Source organism: Pelodiscus sinensis, chromosome 19 (genome assembly GCF_052426305.1).
Source record: "Pelodiscus sinensis isolate ZL-2025 chromosome 19, ASM5242630v1, whole genome shotgun sequence".
Classification (NCBI taxonomy): Eukaryota; Metazoa; Chordata; order Testudines; family Trionychidae; genus Pelodiscus; species Pelodiscus sinensis.
In genome coordinates this window covers 3,145,707-3,160,162 of record NC_143070.1, presented here as the reverse complement: position 1 = coordinate 3,160,162, position 14,456 = coordinate 3,145,707, and the positions used below count along the sequence as shown (strand labels likewise).

General features: G+C 52.0%; 1 protein-coding gene and 1 long non-coding RNA gene across 2 annotated transcripts in view; both read right to left on the bottom strand.

Moving 5' to 3' along the window:
* LOC102445187 (zinc finger protein RFP-like) overlaps positions 1-14,456 on the bottom strand; it is a 397,132-nt gene that overhangs the window by 301,510 nt on the left and 81,166 nt on the right. The gene's annotated exons all lie outside the window — the stretch shown is intronic.
* Positions 5,835-7,729, bottom strand: LOC112544330 (uncharacterized). Its single transcript, XR_003087680.3, has 3 exons — positions 7,359-7,729; positions 6,832-6,920; positions 5,835-6,323 (listed from the first exon to the last, which is right to left on the bottom strand). It is a non-coding gene; the product is annotated as an uncharacterized LOC112544330 (long non-coding RNA).

Here is a 14,456-nt window from a genome sequence, read left to right as displayed (position 1 = left end):
GGAAAAGCACTTGTTGCGGAAAAGCGGCCGTGGCCAATCTAGACGCGCTTTTCTGCAAAAAAGCCCCGATCGCTATTTTCGTGATCGGGGCGTTTTTGTGGAAAACAGTACTGTGCTGTCTACACTGGCCCTTTTGGTGCAAAAGTCTTTCGGAAAAAGATTTTTGCCCCAACGGAAGCAGCATAGTATTTCCGGAAAAGCACTGTTGATTTTACATGAGATTGTCAGTGCTTTTCCGGAAATTCAAGCGGCCAGTGTAGACAGCTGGCAAGTTTTTCTGGAAAAGCTGCTGATTTTCCGGAAAAACTTGCCAGTCTAGACACAGCCCCGGTGTGGCATTCCCAGAGCCAAATAAAGGGGGACAATCACTTCTCTGGATCTGCTGGCAATGTTCCTCTTAATGCAACCGAATATGCCATTAGCCTTCTTGGCTACAAGGGTGCCCTGTTGACTCATATCCAGCTTCTCATCCACTGTAACCTCCAGGTCCTTTTCTGCAGAACTGCTGCTTAGCCAGTTGGTCCCCACCCTGTTACAACACTTGGGATTCTTCTGTTGCAAGGGCAGGACTCTGCACTTGTCCTTGTTGAACCTCATCAGATTTCTTTTGACCCTGTCCAATCTGTCTAGGTCACTCTGGATCCTTTCCCTGCCCTCCAGCGTATCTACCTCTCCCCCTAGCTTAGTGTCATCCACAAACTTACTGGGGGTGCAATCCATCCCCTCATCCAGGTCATTCATAAAGATATTGAACAAACCGGTCCTAGAACAGATCCTTGGGGCACTCCGCTAGAAACCGACCGCCATCCTGACATCGAGCCATTGATCACTACCCACTGGGCCCGGCCTTCTAGCCAGCTTTCTATCCATCTTACCGTCCATTTATCCAATACATATTTCCTTAACTTGCTGGCAAGAATGCTGTGGGAGCCCATACTAAAAGCCTTGCTAAAGTTGAGGTAGCCACCAATGCTGCAAAGATTTATACACGGGGCTGGCTTGCAGCACCTAACTTCTGCGCCCATTTGTGCGTAAAGCGAAGCACACGCAGAAATCTTTGCAGGTCCGGAGCCCGTCTAGCTTGTCCTTATCAGAGAGCACGGCCCATCCAGCTGCACGGACTGCAGACGCTACTGCTGCATTTTCCACCTTTCTACAGAAAGACATTTGGCTACGGTCAGACAGGGATGGAAATTTTCTAGCTGGCCCTGAGACCCTCCAGCTCAGCGTGACAAGGAAAGAGGTGCCGGGTTCTGAGCTGTCGGGTTCTGAGCTGACAGGCCCAGAGGTGCCGGGTTCTGAGCTGTCGGGTTCTGAGCTGACAGGCCCAGAGGTGCCGGGTTCTGAGCTGTCGGGTTCTGAGCTGACAGGCCCAGAGGTGCTGGGTTCTGAGCTGCCAGGCCCAGAGGTGCCGGGTTCTGAGCTGCCGGGCCCAGAGGTGCTGGGTTCTGAGCTGCCGGGCCCAGAGGTGCCGAGTTCTGAGCTGCCAGGCCCAGAGGTGCTGGGTTCTGAGCTGCCGGGCCCAGAGGTGCCGGGTTCTGAGCTGTCGGGTTCTGAGCTGCCAGGCCCAGAGGTGCCGGGTTCTGAGCTGCCGGGCCCACAGGTGCCAGGTTCTGAGCTGCCGGGCCCACGGGTGTCGGGTTCTGAGTTGCCAGGCCCACAGGTGCTGGGTTCTGAGCTGCCGGGTCCAGAGGTGCCGGGCCCTGGCATAAATGAAGTTCTGTCACTAGCCCTGGATCAGGGGGCAGGAGAAGCCGTGGGGGTAACAAAGGGTGACAAGCCAGCAATTCAGCTAAGAGATCAATGTCGGTACTTGTTGCCCCCAGTGGCACATTGGACTGGGGGCGTGGGGCAGTTCGCTACCCTCCTTCAGCCACCTCTGAGCTGGCAACAGGCTGTTCCAACCAACACCACACACAGTTTTCCCCTGTGCCCCAGTCTCTCTTACCCCCACACCCCGGCTTCCCTGGCTGGTGCCCAGTGTGTAGTTATACACACAGGCTTGGGTTGCTTAGTTCCCATCCCGCGTGACAAACGCACACGGGAAATGCAACCAACCGCGTCACATTCTCAGCAGGGAGCAGAGAACGCTTGGGGATCGCGGGGCCGTCTCCTTAGAGACGGCAGGTGCTGCTACGGGCAGGCACGCCGGGGGGAAATCCCTCTGGACCATGTGTAACGGATTCGGGTGCTCTCTGCACATGGGTCCCCCGTCCAGCCTTGATTCACCAGCCTCCTTGGCCCCTGCAGATCCCGTGTCGGGAACTGAGCCGAGGCCAAAGGGTCGAAACTCAGCCGATTGCCTTAAAAAGCATGAGATGTAAAGGCCGGTCTCTGTGTATTTTCCCCCGGCCTCGTCACTCGTTGGCTGCGTGGGAGTGTTTTCAGGGTGCACCGTCCCTGCTATGCGCAGGGACGCAGCCGCTGTCGCTCGAAGGGCCCCGAAAGACCAGCAAACTCAGTTCTGTAACGAAGGTACCCGATTAGGTCAATCATCCGTGGAACGGAGGAATAACACTGTCTCCAGGGTGAGTGGACTAGTCTCAGTGAATCACGGGACTTTCCATTTCCCCCTCGGCCGGACAAAGATCCCCCTTTCTGAGACCTCCCATTACAGACATAGAAATTACATACAGTAATTACTCGTTTAACACATGCCGGCTTAACACGTTTTCGCAATAGCACGATTTTTCTTTAGGGAACATTTTTTGAACAACACGAACGTCCCCGAAATAACACGAAAATAATCAAGTGGCGGACTACTTCGTGCGGTGGCATAGAAGTTGGTGAAAACCGTGGTAATACGCATGAGCGGATGAATACACGTGGTCACCACGCTCCTCCGCTCACTCACGGGTTTATCTTGTGTTGCTAGAGATCTTGTGTTGTTAGTTATCTGATGTTGAAGTTGACAACACAGCGCCAACAAAAAATTGACTTTGCCACCACCACCTGAAACGCAACCCCTACCTTTTACATTGTTTTGAATGGGAAAATTGACCCCGCATAGCACGTTTTTGCTTGGTTCGAACATTTTCAGAAACACATCGATAGTGTTAAATGAGGAATTACTGTACTAGCCCTGCTGCATGGTTAGTTACCGCCCTGCGAGTTGGTCCGTTACGCCCTTGACCTTCATGTTGGTTGGCTCAGCAGATCTCTATCCATCATGCTGTTATTTGACCTCTTTCAGAGGGCGTCAGTATATCCTGCTGTTGGCTTTGAGGCATGTGTTTATACAAGGATCTCGTCCGCAGGTGGTCTGGCACTGGAACGTGTTTCTATGGCAACTTCGTTCCTAGGCGCACTTGGGTTTCAGCAACACCAGGCCTGTTCCGGCCAGGTCCTGTAAACTTACACTCAGACGCATTGTGTAGCAGGGACGTCTGCTCCCGGCCTGACGGTTGGGTTGCTAATTTTGCTTTGCATCTGCAAGGCCTCACTACTTGAGCTCAGGCCCCGAGGCCTTATACCAGGCTTCAGGGGGCTGCCTCTTTTTACTACAGGCCCAACCTCTCTAATCTGGCACTCTCAGAATCTGACGGGTGCCGAACAGAGAATGTGCCGGACCAGGGGAGTTCGATATGGTAGCAAATGGATTGTTTATTTTCCTGAGGCAAATAAATGGAACAGCACTTGTAAACGCTTTTTAATCACATCTCGGATTGTACTGATTCACCCCATATAAGCCTACACCTAAACAAGGGTTCCCAGGTTATCTCATAACAAAGTTTGAGTGCTGTTACATCATTTTACTGTATTTGGCACAAAGAAAAAAGCAGAGAAGCATAAAAAACATGCTAATACATATAGCAGCTTTACCAGCCGTTCCACTGTTTGCTGGGCTCAGAGGGCTACACTGAACCGTAGCTTGAAATAAGATATGCAAATGGCGTATCATATTTTGATCGTATTTTGAAATAGCTTGTTTCGTACTTTGGCACTGTCTACACAGAGCCACATTTTGAAATAACCCATTCTTCTGAAATGTCCTTTTCTCTTTCTGGGATGAGGTTTACAGGGACGTCGGAATAGCGAGCCTGTAATATTTCAAAATAACGGGCTTGCTGTGAGGACGCGGGATCGCTATTTCGGGATACCGGAAGTATCCCAAAATAGTGCTGCTGTATAGGTGTAACCTTAGAAAACATTTAGGGGTAAACCTAAAGAATAGCACACACCACTGAGAGCCAGGACTGGGGGCTGTAAACAAACTATCTGGGACTGCCAAAAACTTGGCCACACCCATGGTAAGTGGACACCTGGCTAACTCAAATCATGCCAGATTATGGAGGTTGCCGGACCAGAGAGTGCCAGATTAGAGAGGTTCGACCTGTACATCTTGGGTTTGCGAGTGTAGAGACCACGTTTTTAGACTCATCTCCACAACCCAGAAGGCTAGAGTCTTCCTTTTTAAATAGAAGCCACGAGTCTCCTCTAAATCACCTGATTCCACGAGCCGAGATTGTAAAATTGTCCAATCTGATGAAACGCTCCATAAAACTGTGAGCGTGCAAATGCTGCAATCATGTGCTGTCATTTGCTGGGTTATGATTTTTGCTAATGACTGGGTGAAGGCAATTCTTAACCCAGCCTCTTTGTATCATGCTATGCTGAAAATGGGTCAAGGAACACATTGAATAAAACACAAGGTACCTCCCTTGCGAGTAAGCCAGGGAGGAGTGATTTAAATCACCACTTTAATCATGAGATAAGCACATGGGGAAACTGGATTTAAATCAGCTTGACTCCTGTTGTCCTCTTGTTTCATTTCCAGAAAAGGGTTGGGTCTACTGATTAATTTGTGCCATGGCTGAGACCCAGCAGCTCTAGGCTCAGAACTTCGTGGCCCCGGCACTTGTGGGCTTGCTTGCATCGATTATGAATGTAAAAAAATTGCTTGATCCCTAGCACTTCAACCACTTCCCATGACACAAGAACTAGGGTCACCAAAATGAAATGTAGCAGGTTTACAACAAACACAGTGTGCAGTTAACCTGTGGAACTCCTTGCCAGAGGATGTTGTGAACCCTGTAACAGAGTTCAAAAAAGAGCTAGATTAATTCACAAAGGTTAGGTCCATCAATGACTATTAGCTGGGATGGGTAGGAATGGTGTCCCTAACCTCTGTTTGCCAGAAGCTGAGAATGAGCAACAGGGGATGGATAATTTAATGATTACCATTTTCGTTCATTCCCTCTGGGGTACTTGGCATTGGCCATTGTTGAAAGACAGGACACTGGACTAGATGGACCAGTCTGGCTGTTCTGATGTTCTTATGGTTGGTTCTCTTTAACCGGCATAGCCATGAGAACATCTTTGTGGTTATTATGAGCTCCATACAGCCTTTGCGTTTGATTGGATACATCACGGCAGCCGAGGGAGTAGAATTTAGGTCTGTGATCGCACATGTGACGTGCCCCACCACCAGCCTCGTTCTCATTGTCTCTTGCTCTTCCTCCTCCTCCCCGCACATGACTCTGTAAGTAGTGGTACAGAGTGCAACACCCGTGAGAGGGTATGTGATTAAATTAACCCTGCAATTAAGCACCTGGGTCTGGTCCAGGCTAGTTGGTTTTGGCTCGGGCTGCAAAACAGGGGTATGAATGTTTGGACTCAGGCTGGAACCTGGGCGCTGGGACCCACTGCCTTTCGGGGGGTCAGTTTTGAGCCCGGCCGGATGTAGCCTGAAGAATAGGCCATAGCTCAATGGCTTGAATAGACACTGGATGGGCAGGACAGCCCGCGCCGACCCTTTTTCCCCACTGGGCGGGGTTATCATAGAACACTAGGACTGGAAGGGATCCCAAGAAGGCATCGAATCCAGTCCCCTGCCCTCATGGCAGGACCCAGTACTGTCTAGAGTAGACCAACCCTGACAGACATTTATCTAACCTGCTCTTAAATATCTCCAGAGATGGGGATTCCACAACCTCCCTGGGGAATTTATTCCAGTGTTTGATCACCCTGACAGGTAGGAAGTTTTTCCTAATGTCCAACCTCAACCTCCCTTGCTGCAGTTTAAGCCCATTGCTTCTTGTTCTAGCCTCAGAGGCCAAGAGGAACAAGTTTAAACGGCTATCAAGTCCCCCCTCGGTCTTCTCCTTTCCAAACTAAACAAACCCGATTCCTTCAGCCTTCCTTCATAGGTCATGTTCTCGAGACCTTTCATCATTCTTGTTGCTCTTCTCTGGACCTTCTCCAATTTCCCCACGTCTTTCTTGAAATGCGGTGCCCAGAACTGGACACAGTACTCCAACGGAGGCCTAACCAGCGCAGAGTAGAGCGGGAAAATGACTTCTTGTGTCTTGCTCACAACACACCTGTTAATGCAGCCCAGAATCACGTTTGCTTTTTTTGCAACAGCATCACGCTGCTGACTCATATTCAGCTTGTGGTCCACTATAACCCCCAGATGCCTTTCTGCCCTACTCCTTCCTAGACAATCGCTTCCCATTCTGTATGTGTGAAACTGATTGTTCCTTCCTAAGTGGAGCACTTTGCATTTGTTCTTATTTAACTTCTTATTAAACTCCGTGTCCTCCATGAGAAAATTGTTCCCTTATTTCTAGTGCGGACATCTCTCGGCCACGCCCACCTGAGCCAGAGGGGAGGAGCTTAGGACACGCCAATGGGGTCAGTCTCTCCCATTGGCCAATGTGTGTGCCAATGGGGGAGACAGGCAGCTGGGGCAGGTAGCTTAGGCGTGGTGGGTCGCCAGGTTGTTTTCTCGGCTCTGACAAGTTATATGTTTGGCTGCTCAGTGTCACGCTGTCTATCGCTCCGGGCCCAAGTCCTTTCCTCCAAGGAGGGGCTACCTTTTGTACCCACCTCGCTCTGGTTTCAGCATCGCTGCGGTGAGGCCGGCTGAGAAGCCGGGGAGAGGTTCATCAAACGGAGACCCAGAGGCTCTTTGTGACCTAAATTGGAAAACAAGCAGGCCAATTAGCACAGCTGCCGCCCTCCCCTTATTGGCCATAGGGGATTTGAAAGGACATTTATTTTAGGCCGCTCCTAGTGGATTCCCATGCCCCTAATTATAGCACATGCTTGTCAGGAATGTTGAAGCTCTGGGAAGCTGGCCGGCAGAGGGGCGGCTGGGGGGTGTGGATTGGCCTGTGGGGCAGGCAATATGAGCGGACCGGATGCAAGATTGGAGGAGAAGGCTTTGATTTGTGTTTGATGCCTCCGTCCCCCAGCCCAGCTGACTGGCAAAGGCATCAATCCTCCATCTGTGCCAAAAAAAAAAAAAATGCTTCCCGCAACAACACTAAGGCGGAAGTCCAGATGACTTCAAATCATGGGTGCAGTGGAGGGAAAGGACTGTTTCTTCTCAACCCCCACCCCCAGACAGATACCTTGAACATGATAGGACTGCTCCTAGCAAAGCAGGCTTCTGAATCAGCTCCAGAGATTCCTTTTGATTCCAAGAGAAACCAGGATAACGTTCCAGGATGGATTTTACAACCCTATAAAGGCCTCCCCTGTCACCACACTGCGCACAGCACAAATAAACCAATAGACAGAGCTATTCTTCCTAAGAGGCACATTTTTGGAGACTTGTGTAACTACCACTCAGTAGATTTGAACCCAGAACCTTCTGGAGCATAACTTCAGAGCAGCATCAGCATGAGGGTATGTCTACACTACCCTCCTCATTCGAACTAGCGGGGTAATGTAGGTATACCGCACTTTCAAATGAAGCCCGGGATTTGAATTTCCCGGGCTTCATTTGCATAAGCCGGGCGCCGCCATTTTTAAATCCCGGCTCGTTCGAACCCCGTGCCGCGCGGCTACACGCGGCACGAACTAGGTAGTTCGGACTAGGCTTCTAATCTGAACTAGCTGTACTCCTCGTGGAATGAGGAGTACAGCTAGTTCGGATTAGGAAGCCTAATCCGAACTAGCTACTCTGTGCCGCCTGTAGCCGCGCGGCACGGGGTTCGAACGAGCCGGGATTTAAAAATGGCGGCGCCCGGCTTATGCAAATGAAGCCCGGGAAATTCAAATCCCGGGCTTCATTTGCCTGAGTTATTCAGCGGCCTGGCTCTCAGTATAGTCTGGAGAGCAGTGTTTCTTAAACTACGTGTGCCGCGGTGAGGCAGTTGGCGGTATGCTGCAGAGAACAACAGAGTTCAAAATGGCTGCCCTTAAAGGGGCAGGCAACCCCCCATTTTTTTTTTTTTGCTCAGTAACTTCCCTCCGATCCTTTTTTTTCCTCAACAAAAAATCCTTGGTGATCCTCATAAAAAACTACTGTTTGGTGTTCCTCAGTCTTAAAAAGTTTAAGAAACATGGCTGTTGAACTCCCTTGTTCTTATCTCTCTCTGTAAGAGGTCTAAGTATCACTCCGTCGGACAATGAGCCCGCACTATAGCTACTTCTACACTGTAGGATTTTGCCCGGAAACCCCCACCACGTCCAGGGAACACGTTCACTCTTCTGCTAGCTTTTTTTTTTTTTTTTGCAGACGTGCAAACACGGTCTTTTGGAAGCCCCATCTTCTTCATTCCACGCGGAAGAAGGGATCTTCCGAAAGAAAGGGATTTTCTGGGGAAAAAAAGAAAAAAAAACAGCTGTAGTGTGGACCTAGCCGCGGTGTGTGGGTCACTGCTACTCCGCATTTGCATCTTCCCGAGCTAAACTTCAAGCAGATGTTCTCTTGCACACTCCTCTCTCTATTGTTTAGGGCTAGTTTGTGCGGGGCTCACACCCACACTCGTTAACGCTTTTTCCATGGCTTTAATGAGACGGCTCTAGTGAGGAAGTACCGGCCAACATAAGGGTGCCATACGCGAGTCCATGATTGAATTCTGTATCAGTAGTGAGTGTAGGTTTGCCGGCTTTCCCAAGGAACCTGGTGACGGGGGGCAACGTGGACCAGAATTGTCCAGTGTCTCTGCTCGCATTGAAGTAGTTGGTTCCTAGCTCTTGGATTTGTGCGGGAAACCTTGAAAGAGCCTCTGGAGTGTAACCGACGTAGGGATATCATCCGGAGCCGGGGGCTCATTGGTACACATTGAGGGAATGGCTCTGAGTGTAATCCCCCATGCAGCAAACCTGTGGAACTCCTTGCCAGAGGATATTGTGAAGGCCAAGACTGTAATAGGGTTCAAAAAAGACCTAGATGGAGGTCTTTCCTGGCTATCAGCCAGGATGAGTAGGATTGGCTTTTTTGCGGAAAACACTACTGTGCTGTCTACACTGGCCCTTTTCCGGAACAGTTTTCCGGAAAAAGACTTTTGCCCAAACGGGAGCAGCATAGTTTTTCTGGAAAAGCACTGATCGTCAGTGCTTTTCCATAAATTCAAGCGACCAGTGTAGACAGCTGGCAAGTTTTTCCGCAAAAGTGGCTGATTTTCTGGACTAACTTGCCAGTGTAGACACAGCCTTTCAGTGTCATCACTGCATTTTTTATTTTGACAAAAAAAATTTTTGACCAAAATATGTCAGCCAGGTCTAGTGGGGAGGGCTGTGATGGTCTTTGGGGCCTAGGGGAGTCCAGTCCTGTTTCAAAAGAAGTCTCTAGGGATGCCAGGTGTCCCGTATTCACCTGGACAGTCTGGTACTTTCGCTTCCTGACGGGTAAAAAATTCAGAAAATACCGGACACTTAAAATGTCTGGTATTTTCTGACATTTTCCTGTCCAGGAGGCGAAAATCCCAAGTGCTTGCCTGGTTCCACAGGGGAGCTTTCTGACCCAGAGCAGGAAGACGAGACGGTGGATGGTCGCCGGCAGCCTGTTAGGGCCAAAAAGCCTCAAAAGCATTTCTTAAAGGGGCCGTGCTGTGTTTTTTTTTTCTTAACAACTTTGGTCTCCCCCTTTTTTCTCAGCAGAATGTTTTCACCAGTGTTTTTTTTTGGGGAGGGGGAGAGATTGGGTGTTTTTGGTTAAACCCTCTGGTGACCCTAGAAGTCCCCCAAGAAAGTTCCATTAAGATTGAGATTTCCTGTTACCCACAGTGCCCGTCTCTTTGTGAGGGGTTTGCATGTGGCTGGGCACAGACTCAGCCGGGTTCTTCCCTGGCCTCAGCTCAGGTTCCTCATTTGCCTCCTGTATCGTACGATGGGCTGCACCCAACGCTCCCCACGTACACCTGTCCTAATGTACAGCCACCTCCTCCCCCACACACGTCCCCTCCTGTTGTACAGCCGCACCGCTTCCACCGCTTCCAGCGTCAACAGCCACAGTCATTGGGCCAGTCTCAAGCGCATTTGTTCCCCTGGCTCTTTGCTATTCAAATCTCCTCTCAGCTGAGACATTTCCATCCCGGATTAGGCCCCTTCTCCATTTGCCTAACGAGGGCTGAGTCTCCTATCCTGGAAGATTTGCATGGGATAACGATGGTCGTTCAGCCAGCCTGGACCCCCAGCCTCCTGGGCAGAGAGCTACCAGCCTGACACTACATTTTCTTGCCTTCTTATTTCTTGTGTGCTTAGGGGGGTCTGTGCTTTCCGGGGCTTAAAGCGCGTTATCCCTTCTGAGCTGAGCCTCTAGCCAAAAACTCCGGGGCAGTGTCTACACTGGCAAGTTATTCTGGAAAATCAGCCGCTTTTCCCGAAAAACTTGCCAGCTGTCTACACTGGCCTCTTGAATTTCCGCAAAAGCACTGACGATCTCCTGTAAAATCATCAGTGCTTTTCCGGAAAAACTTGCCAGCTGTCTACACTGGCCGCCTGAATTTCCGGAAAAGCACTGACGATCTCATGTAAAATCATCAGTGCTTTTCCGGAAAAACGATGCTGCTCCTGTTCGGGCAAAAGTCTTTTTCCGGAAAACTGTTCCAGAAAAGGACCGGTATAGACAGCAGAGATTTCTTTTCCGCAATAAAGCCCCGATCGCAAAAATGACGACCGGGGCTTTTTTGCGGAAAAGCGCGTCTAGATTGGCCACGGACACTTTTCCACAAAAAGTGCTTTTCCGGAAAAGCATCCTGCCAATCTAGACACGCTTTTCCAAAAATACTCCAAAAGCTCTTTCTGTCAGGGCCAGCCTCTCTCGACTCTCTGGTTGGTTTCCACAGATATTTTGGGCTGCGCTGAGTCTCTCTGCCACACATACAGTTGATTATGGGATGGACAAGCTGGGCGGTTGCCCGGGGCTGCCATTTCCAAGGGGCCGTCGACAGAACTGGTCTTGGGGGGGGGGGCTGCAACTGTATTTGAGCCCGACCTTCCGAATCCTCCTTCCAGGTTTCCATGGTTACTCTTTTTTGTTGTTTTTTTGTTTGTTTTGGGGGGTTTTTTTTTTTTTTTTTTGTTTTTTGCCTGTGGGATTTTTTTGTTTGTTTGTGGGTTTTTTGGGACTTTTTTTTTTTTTTTTTTTTTTTTGCCTGCGTGGTTTTTTGGTTTGTCTTTTTTTGTTAGGACCGGCCCTGGCCACATCCCTTGCAAAACTAATTCCACCCACCCCAGCTGTTGCTTCTGCCTTTGAACCGCCTTAGAGCACAAGGTGTGTAGCTTCTCCCAGGCACCTGTAGTTTGGGTGCAGCTGACGCTGCATAACCCATTCGTCTATAATTAAAAATACCAGCTGGTAGATATGGGCTATTCTGAATGGTGTATCTCCACCCATAAGCACAGCCTCCACCTGGCAGCTTTTAAGTTTCATTTCCTCGCTGGTGCTAGTCCAGCAGCTAAATCCTGAGAGCAGCTTCTACAGGTGATTAATGATACACACTTGAGCGTGATCAAGTGAAACCTCAAAAAGGGTGATGAAAGCTCTAGAAAACATGAGCGAGGAGGGACGGCTGAAAGAACTGGGCCTGTTTAGTTAGGAGCAGACTGAGAGGGGACAGGAGAGCAGTTTTCAGGTATCTAAAAGGGAGTCAAAAGGAGGAGAGAGAAAAATTGTTCTCCTTGGCCTCTGAGGACAGGACAAGAAGCAATGGGCTTAAACTGCAGCCAGGGAGGTTGAGGTTGGACATTAGGAAAAACTTCCTAGCTGTCAGGTCAGTGCCTCGCATTTTGGCACCTGAGGTGGGGAGCTCAAATGACATCTCCATACCCCCTCATTTGGGCCAAAACTTTGAATTTTCTACGCTCCGGGTCCTAGTGGCACCTCCCACACGCACACAGTCTGGCACCTGAGGTGGCTGCCTCAGTTTGCCTCATGGTAAGGCCGGCCCTGGCCAGGGTGGTGAAACAAGGGAATGAATTGCCGAGGGAGGTTGTGGTATCTCCAGCCCTGGAGATACTTCAGAGCAGGTTCGATAGACGCTTGTGAGGGATGATCTAGACTAGGGCTGAAATAGTGTCGTCGATTAACAGATAAGCAAAAGCTTATCGGTTAATGCTATAGCTGGGATCAGGGCCCTGTTGGGCCGGGCGTTGCACAGACACAGAGAGAGACAGTCCCTGCCCCAGCTGAGATCAGGGCCCCGTTGTGCCGGGCACTGCACAGACACAGCGAGAGACAGTCCCTGCCCCAGCTGAGATCAAGGCCCCGTTGTGCCGGGCGCTGCACAGACACAGCGAGAGACGGTCCCTGCCCCAGCTGAGATCAGGGCCCCGTTGTGCCGGGCGCTGCACAGACACAGCGAGAGACAGTCCCTGCCCCAGCTGGGATCAGGGCCCCGTTGTGCCAGGCGCTGCACAGACACAGCGAGAGACAGTCCCTGCCCCAGCTGAGATCAGGGCCCCGTCGTGCCGGGTGCTGCACAGACACAGCGAGAGACAGTCCCTGCCCCAGCTGGGATCAGGGCCCCGTCGTGCCGGGTGCTGCACAGACACAGCGAGAGACAGTCCCTGCCCCGGCTGGGATCAGGGTCCCGTCGTGCCGGGCGCTGCACAGACACAGCGAGAGACGGTCCCTGCCCCAGCTGGGCTCAGATACAGCAGACCAGCAGGGTAACTCTCCCTGTTTGACACATGGGGAGACGAGACCCAGAGAGATTTTCCAGGCGTGTTGATTGTTGAGATCTCTGACACTCTGGGGTGTGTGTGAGCACCGGGCAGTTGGAAACAGGCCGACGCTGCGGCTCACCCCAGGGCTCAGACACCCCCTGAGACACCCCACCCCGGCTGAGCCTCTGCGGTCCGGGACTCTCAGGCCAACGGACGTGGCTGGATGAGAGAGCCCCGGCGGCAGAGGTAGAACGGAGCCGGCCGGTGGGACCAACGCAGCAGCCCAGCCGGGAGGCTGGTACCCCACCCTCCAAGAGCTCCCCTGGTGCAGCACGCTCCCTCCTGGCACCAGTCCGGTCCCAAGGGTGCCGGGCCAGGGAGGTCCAACCTGGGTAATCCCTGGCCAGAGGCGAAGGCAGAGATTTCTCAGCGACCCCCTCAGCTGTTCCAGGCGAGGAGCAGTTCCCCCGCCAGCGGAGGGACTCGCTCCCGCAGGCCTTCCCAGCACTGCCTGGTGTGTGCGGGAATCCAGTTCCAGGCACGGCTGCCTGTGCCTGTCAGCCCCCCGAGGACGTGACACGTCATTTCTCCTGCTTCCAGCCCTGGCAGCCTGCTTCTCTGAGTAGCTCCAGAGCCGCACACGGGCTGTTTAGCTGCCGGCTGCACCGTTTGGAGCCTCCTGGACCCCCCCATCCCCCGCCCTGGGATCTGGGGCCAGGAGCTGAGGAGACCAGGGGCCCAAAGGGCCATGGGGGGGGGGGGGTGATAATTAGGGGCCAGGAGGCTCCAGAGGGTCCTGCTTCCCCACAGGGCAGGACAGACCCACCTCCCCCAAACGAGCTCATGTCTCCTGACAGCTGCATCCCCTCCCTCATGCAGCCCGAGGCTCAGAGAAAGAGAGTCCAGAGTGGGTGGGGGGCTCAGGGCTGGGCCTCCCTTCCCCTCCCAAGCAGCCCCCCGTGGCCTCCCCTTCCTGCCAGTAACCTGCCCCCCCGAACCTTCCGGCTCTGCCTGCAGGGCCCTGCCCCCCAGCTCCCACCCAGCGGGGTTGTGTCCCCCAGCCCTGACGCCTGCACCTCCCCCTCCGCTCTGAGCCCCCACATCCCCAAGACCTAGTCCCGACTCCGGCACCCTCCAGAGCCCCAGCCACTGCTCTGAAGAACCCAAGCAATGCCAGGTAAATCTATCTATCCCCATCCACCCCCCCCCCCCCATCTATCTATCCCCATCCATCTATGTATCTCCACCCACCCCCTCTATCTATCTATCTATCTATCTATCCATCCCCACCCACCCTCTCTATCTATCTATCCTCACACACCCCTCTATCTATCTATCTATGAATGTGTCTGTCTGTGTGTCTGTCTGCAAGTCCGTTCCTTCAAGAACTCATCCTAACCCCTGCGAGCGAGGGCCACCAAACTTGGTTGCAGTTTCCTCGTCTCCTAACGTGAAGCAAGGTCGGGGGTTGGTTGTGCCAGGACACCCGGCAGCCTGGGAAAGGGGCTGTTTTCCGTAACATGCAAAGGGAGGGGCTGCTGTTCAGAGGGATGCACATGAGAGCAGCTACTGAGCGGAGAGGGGAGAGCTCTCCTGCAGAGTGACCATTG